Source organism: Rissa tridactyla, chromosome 2, assembly GCF_028500815.1.
Source record: "Rissa tridactyla isolate bRisTri1 chromosome 2, bRisTri1.patW.cur.20221130, whole genome shotgun sequence".
NCBI lineage: Eukaryota > Metazoa > Chordata > Aves > Charadriiformes > Laridae > Rissa > Rissa tridactyla.
Genome location: NC_071467.1, coordinates 115,226,653 through 115,234,193, shown reverse-complemented (window position 1 = coordinate 115,234,193; position 7,541 = coordinate 115,226,653). Strand labels below are relative to the sequence as shown.

At 40.8% G+C, this 7,541-nt stretch overlaps 1 long non-coding RNA gene across 1 annotated transcript; it reads right to left on the bottom strand.

Annotated features, from left to right (window-relative positions):
- Positions 1–515: 515 nt before the first annotated feature.
- Positions 516–7,537, bottom strand: LOC128905213 (uncharacterized). The gene is made up of 3 exons (XR_008464773.1): positions 7,478–7,537; positions 3,603–5,101; positions 516–864 (listed from the first exon to the last, which is right to left on the bottom strand). It is a non-coding gene; the product is annotated as an uncharacterized LOC128905213 (long non-coding RNA).
- Between the last annotated feature and the right edge of the window lie 4 nt (positions 7,538–7,541).

The window sequence follows — 7,541 nt, the reverse complement described above, 5'->3', positions numbered from 1 at the left end:
ACTAAGACTTTGCTTTGAAGTGTCACTGTGAGGAAATTGGGCCTTTCTTCCTCCTGCAACCACTTCAGCATGGCCTGAATTAAATTTTAATTATGTTTAATCCCTATTGCTTACAGAACATATAGGCTGAAACCACCCTTTGCAATTTTTAGAACAACCAAAAGCCAAGGTATCAAGAACTACAGGCAAAATACCACTTCTAGGTTATTTTATTGTATCTTGCCATTGTAAATGAGACGTTACTATAGATTCTCAGAAAATGGTGTAAAGCTCCACACAGATGAGTGACAAGCATTTGAGACTTTAAACTGACACTTGAGACTCTCCTTATGATATTCAACAACTTGTAAAAACTTTATTTAATAAGAGTGTGATATTTAATGGACAGAGATAAATACCATGCTATTATAAAATCTTATAGCTACAAGAATAGCATTTCAGGCTGAGGTGGTTATATTTTCCAGAGTACCGATGTCAGGATGACACCTAAAAAGACAAACAAGTAAAGAGAAGCATTTGGAAACAAAACATAAACCATTTTATTTCCACTCAAGAATAAATGAAAACGTCATCACAACAGACATGAGACAATGGCTCAGGCAGAACAAATTATAAATATGCAAAATATATGGATTTGCAGAACTGGATTTTGTTTCTGTAAATACTTATGAATGATTTTAATGTATTGAGTTTCCTGGGATTGTTCACGTGTAAAGTTATCACTTAGAGTCTGTAAGTCTCCAGTCATGTGCAGTGACATTTGCAAACCTGTAGAACTGGAACTTCAAAAATGACAAATTCTTCTGAAGAGTGATGGTTTCTTTTCGGTGGACTGGATCATACTTAGCAAGCATTTGGTCATTTCTGTTATAAATAATAAAAATAAGCCTTATATGTAAAGCTATAAAGCAGATGCTGAGAAAAGATTAGATATTTCATAATCATTAGATTGGCAGTTCCCAAAGTTTTTCCTCTTCCCCTTCATGAAGGCACATCGTCGGCCTCGCACGCTCTCCCAACAATTTGTGAATTATTTATGTGGCTATTTTCAACTTGTGCAAGCATTGACACACAGGGCATATGGTAGTGGGGGCGAGAGAAATGCTGTGGGCGGTGCTGGGAGGGATACTGCCAGCAGGCAATGGCTACACCAGAGCCGCAAGCAAGGAGAAGCTGCCTTGCTAATTCCAAGCATTTTCATTATGCGCTCCCCCAACCCTATTCCCACGCAGACAATTCTGCTATAACCCCATTCCTAACTCCATCCCTTGTGCCTCAGATGTCGCTGGAAGAAGGCAGAGGTGCTGGGCCACGCCGTGCCCGGAGCGTGGCGAAGAAGGCTTGGAACTACCGGTGCTGCTCTGCTCTGCCCTCGCCATTTCCTCACACCACATCCCAGGAGCTGGGCAGGCACTCGGAGACAAACAGCACCGTAGCGGTTAGAGGAAGAGCAATCCTTTCTGTAATAAAAAGCTGGGTATTCACTTACATATCTTAATTCTTTCCATGCGTGTCCTTTCTTGCCCTCACCCCCTAAATTTTGTTCAAACAGAAAAACAGGAATTTGGCCTCATGTCTGGGATTTCTGGATAGCTAGCAACCTGACTGGATCTGCAATAGCGCAGACCAAATGATGGCTGTCCTGATAACTGGCCAGTGCACGCACAGACAGATCAACTGCACTTCAAGTGAATATAAATCTGAGGTATCTGGAGCATGTCACGCTTACTGCACAGGTGCTAGTTATCTGAGTATGTGCCAGGAGATGCCTGTATCCGCGTTTCTGCCTGTGTTGTCCTGAGCTGAAATTAGAGATGCTGGCACAAACTTTACGCAAGATAAGATAAAACACTTTTAAAATATCTGACAGAGCCCTTGTAATGTAAATCAGCAACCTATCATGTTGCAGAGTAACTTTTCCTTTGAGCATGAAAAATTCTGGCTACCATCAAGTCGCTTGTCTTCTTTCCAAAGTTTTTAATCCTGAACATTTTTTTCAGAGAAAAAAATTACACTATAGGGAAGAGCAATCTCTTCAATGACAGTAAATTTTACATTGTCATTGATCCAGATGAGTCCATCACTGCTTCCTGGAGGTGGAAGGGAGGATACCCTTATAGGTAATGCCTCAACTTAGCTTGTATACTATAGAGAATGAAACAGGCATCTTTTCTGAGTGCACTGGGGCAGTTCTTAGATGGGGGGGAAGTTATTCCATTCCCCCTCTAAGCTGTGCCCTTCCCTAATCAAATTCTTCCCAACACTGCCTCCAACACCGGGGCTTGGCAGTATCTTGAAAGAGTAAGTTCCATGGAGTAATTATACGCTACTGTAAACAGAGCTAATAAAAAGGGTCGCATTGATTTTGTTTCCTCTTAGTTTAATTAAATATCGTTTTGTTCTCAAATTATGAGAGATCCCTTAAGACTTATTTCTACGGTTGTGGGACCCAGAACTCTGGGGCACCACACACTGTGCCAGGATATAATGTACAAATAAGCCCTGATTCTGCAGGTGGTTATGAATCTACCTTCTTCCATACACGTCTGTAAAGCACAAGGAGCTAGTTACTCAGCCTACAGCTGGGCACTGTGGAGAATGGTCTCTGCCCCAAAGGGCTTACAACCTCAAAAGAAAGTCAAGCAGGTAACAGAAAACACGGAAACATTTAGAGTGAGGAATGATATGTCAGGTCTCAGTGTCACTTTATCATATACTACCCTATCACTGTCTGTGTAGGAACTGACTGCAATTCCTTTCATGTGGGCAGGCTGCTGGGTCCCTTAATGTTCATGGGGCGTCACATGAATGAGGAATGCTGCGGATGAAAGCAGAAGCTGGATCACTGCACTGATCTCCTCAGAAGCCTCTTGTGGGCAATAAGGTCAAAGGCTTTTCGAAAATTAAAAATCAATTATATCAGTAGATTCTCTTTTATTCGCTGCCCTGCAAAAAAAAAAAATCTTCCTTTGTAGCAATGCTGATTTGTCTCCAATTTTGCTTGGGAGTGACTTAGAATTATATGAAATTTAAAAAGACAAGGAATTTGCTAAATGGAAATGGTATTTTTTTACAAAAACAAATGCTCTTCTGAAAAAAAACACGATGGTACCAGTTTTTGCTAAATTTCCCACGGCCATTTTAGCAATTTGTTTTAAATTAAATATTTGAAATTGTGTCTCTAGCATTCCACAACAAAACAACTTATAATTTTAACAATGGTTCTGATAATTCTCATAATGTTTAAAATGGATGAGAAATTATTGAAAAAATAGGTCTGATTTTAACCCATGCTTAGGAAGAAGTAATAGCACATAAAAAATTTTCCAAATAAAACTCCATGCTAAATCTGTAAGCAAAAAGCCATTCTATACAACCATACTCCATGTTTGAGATGAAATCAGAGATTGATCTGAGACCGTATAACACAGCGGTCTAGCTCTTTTATACTGCAGTATTACAGGACAAAAAAAGGGTCCATTTAAGTTCTGTCCCAGAAAGCTACTGGTCACCTAAAACTTTTCTATCTCTGCAGCTGTTTAACCAGCATATTTACCGTTTGATTCTCCTTGAAACAATACGATACCATGACATTCTCTTACCTTTACGTCTCTTTCGAAGCACCTCCCATGTCAGATGGAAAATTTATGGATAACTGCTACTCCTCTTCAGTATTGAAGCTACCATCAGGGCAAAATTATTTGCAGATGAATCGCATTTTCATTTAACCATTTCAGGAAAATATTCCTTACACATTTGTCGCCAACTGGACTACCGCTGCTACTAACAATGCACCCAGTAATACGTGTTTTCAGGATTTGTCAATAAAACCATCTTCACGCCCCTACTAGAAACCAGTTATTTGGTCCTGCAGGATTTTTATTCCAGAAGTTGAAACTGCATAGCCCAGCTGAAGTCATGGCAAGCCCAATTCCACGTTGCAGTCTGTCCGCCAGTCACCTATTGCAAGACCTTGGGCCTTAACCTGTCACGTTCTTTACAGGCGATTTGCAAGTGAAAGCGAGTAGTTCTGTATTTCCCTCTCAGCGTGCTCCATTTGAATTCTCTGGTGGCTAGAGAGGAGGAAGCTGATTAGCTTTCTTATCAGTGGATACACTTGCAAGGTGTCTCTCTCTCTCTTAATAGCCCCTTAGCTCTTGAAACCTTCAGTATTGTAATATCCTAAGAGTGCTACACCTTGTGAAGTTTGATGGAAATGGGCCACTGGGCTCAAAGGTTAGGGGGAGGATCAACCGGTACACGTAGAAAACATCAGTGCCCAAGTCCTGACAAACAACTGAGAAGCCCATTATTACATTTAAATATATATATATGCATTTCAGCTTGTTTGCTTGCAGAAATATCAGGACTGACGAATTGTACACCTCTTGCTGAAAGACATGTAGTCAAACCTGTTTGTCAGTGGCGCTAACATGGCAACCAAAGGACTTCCAGCGCCATTTTTGCTCATGGAAATCCATTACGGAAATTCCTATAGTACTGTTGGGAGTTAGCAAAATATCTAGTAGAGAAGAGATGATATACACTTCCAGAGTGAAAAAAACCCATGTGAACATGACCTTTCCCTTAGTTTTCTTCAGGAATAAACCTCTCTGGCTTCATGTATACAAATGAGAGGAGCACAAACAACACAAACCCACTCTTTCCTCCTTGTACATCAAGTTTTCCAGATCATTAAATGAAATGTAAATTCCATGATTTAGAACAGAAAATCCTGGCAGGGGCTGAAATATCGATTTTCTCAAAGCCGTTTCTTCTGAAGAAGGAATGCGGGAATTCTTGTCATCTTTTCATGGTAAGGCAGAGTTTTTAAACAGCCTTGGAGAAAACTGCTGTTTCTGAGCGTACGGATTCTCAACTTCTTTCTGGTTGTCATCCCACATATAGGTCAGTAATTTCACATGACCCCAACTATTAGTATAAATAGCAGAAGACTGGCCGAATTCGCTACTTACAACCCAGCTTGTAACTGCTATGATTTTATGTGGTGTTACAGCGCCTAGGCTGAGCCCTGCTGGTTTGTGCAGAGGAATGAAAGAAAAAAGGTGATCCAGAGTTTTTAGACTGCGCACTTGCTACCCTATCAGAAAATAAATAAACAAACAAACAAATAAATACAAATAATCAAGAAACAGAGAAGATATTTACTGGAAATAACTTGTTATTTTTGATCTATTTCAACTTCATAAATGCTATCAGCGTAGCTTTAATCATGCAGTGTATCTTCTGTGCCCAACTTATTTAAGAACCTAGAGATGGCAGGATCCTATATGCTCTGAATTTTCCCTCAGATAGTCTAATGGCTGTATAAGAAGCCTCAAGTCTCAAATCAGGTACCTGTTGTAGCTACCTCAAGAGTGAGAAGATGATGCCTCTGTCTTTCGTAACATTTTAATGCATGAATTCCTTTATTTAAAAAAATTAATAAAGTTTTGGCATTCTTAAAAAAGATTTGCCTTAAGTTTTCCTCTGAGCTACAGAGATGTCACAGACAATGCAAGTATGCAAAAAGATTACCGTGGCTTTGTATGTCAAGTCAGACAAGTAGTAAGAATAACCACACTATTTCTTGCATCTTAAAATATCAAATGGCCTCTTGATGTGATACTTTAGACTACTTCACAATGTATATTCATAAAATGTTTTCCGGAGTATAAATGAATGTCAAACTATTTTTACCAGGTTTTTAGTCCCAAAACGAGATCACCGCACGTGTAATTCTGACCCCTGAGGGCCTGTGCACAGTATGGGGATCTGCTCATGCAGCTGGCACAACACGCAGCTTCTAAAATGACATCACAGAAGAGACCTTACTGTTCTCAGGTTGTGACTCAGGGGATTTCTTGGTCATCCCAAGTTTGGCATTTTTTAAAGTAGCTAATGGGTGCGTTATAGAAATATTATGTGTATGTAGGTGGCCATTGTAGGTCAAACACTGTAGGTCAAACACCGTAGGTCAAACACCGTAGGTCAAACAATACAACTGCAAGCATCCTAAATGCAACGCATAAAACTTACCATTTGCCTCAATTTTTGTATATTACGCCTTGCAAGTGCCCATCTAGCTGATCCATTTTGGTGCATCACCCTATGCACAAATATTTGACTAGTGCTTGGAAATCCTGTTCTATTCTTGGAAATTCTTGGGAATTCCAAGTTGCATGCCCTGGTAATGACAGCATGTTCAGAATTTCAAGTGCAAACAATTGTTCTTATATAACAAGGGAGGGAGCTGGGAAACTGATAGGAGTATGTCAAATATTACACTTGAAGGTGTTGTCAAGTACCAGTTGTCCACATTTATGATTTGATAAGCCATCTCAAGGATACCAGGTGCTGTAGAAACATGGAGGTCCCATGCTCCACCTCAAACATGAGGTATGCGAAGGAATGGTTGTAGAGGAAAATAATTAGAAGCCAATAAACATAAAAATTAAGACTATTTTCTCTGCTTTTGCAAAGTCTCACATTAGCTGCTGTCTGTATCCAGGTTTTATTTAAAAGGAAGAATTAGGTCTTGGGTGCTAAGGATATTCATTCAGGCTCTTCTTTTTATCTTTCCCTTCTGATACTGGAGTTCCTTAGGGTCCTCTCTTTATTATCAAACTTTTTCGTGCCTCACTCCTTGTTCATAATGCAGAGATTAATGAAAGGTATGATTCTTTGCCATTAAAGGGACACTACCTACTTGAAAAAATCTAACCTGAAACTCTTGTGCCTTCTATAGTTACCTACAGCATTTGAAGACTGAAGGAAATAGCAGGAAAGCATTGTTTCTTGGTTCAAGAGACACTTTAAAGTATTTTGTCTAAGCAGTTTATTGTTTTTATTGAGTTAATGAGACCAACTTTTACTGCAGAGATATTTAGCAGAAGTATCATGAACTGAACTTTTCTCTTATTGTCATTCTGTTCATCAAAATTGAAGGCTATCCTTCAAAGGATTTTCTTTTCAGCAACTGAGAATCACTTAAGATGATCCAAAGTTTACAATGCAAGCCTGCAATTTCAGAAACTTATGATTTTAGACAGGTCTCCTGCGCAACATATGGCAAACCTCTTCCTCTGCCTCCGTTCCGGTTATAAAATACCATTTCCTGACCTCACAAGGATGTTGGTGATAAATACACGGAGGTGTCCGCACACAATGGTGAGGGAGGCAGGACACGCGGCAAGTAATCAAGTTTTAACTCCGGCTGCTAAGAAGCATTTAACCTTTTCAGCCTTGAGGCCTCCTTGCGAACCCACACCTTGACGCAAGAGGCCGGCGGACGCCCCACATCCTGTACCGCAGCCCTCCGCCCACGGCCACAAACCCGGAGGCCCAGGCCCTGCGCTCCTGCCAGCCGCCTTCTCCGCTGTACGCCCTTTTTTCCTCACCCCCTCGGCAAAACGCCGGAAGAGCCCGCCACCTCCCTGAAGAAGAGCCGCCTCCCTAAAGAAGAACCACCGCCCACCTCACAGACGGGGCGCCGCCATTACCTCCCCTCACACCACACTCCGCCCGCGCCTGCGCCCCGC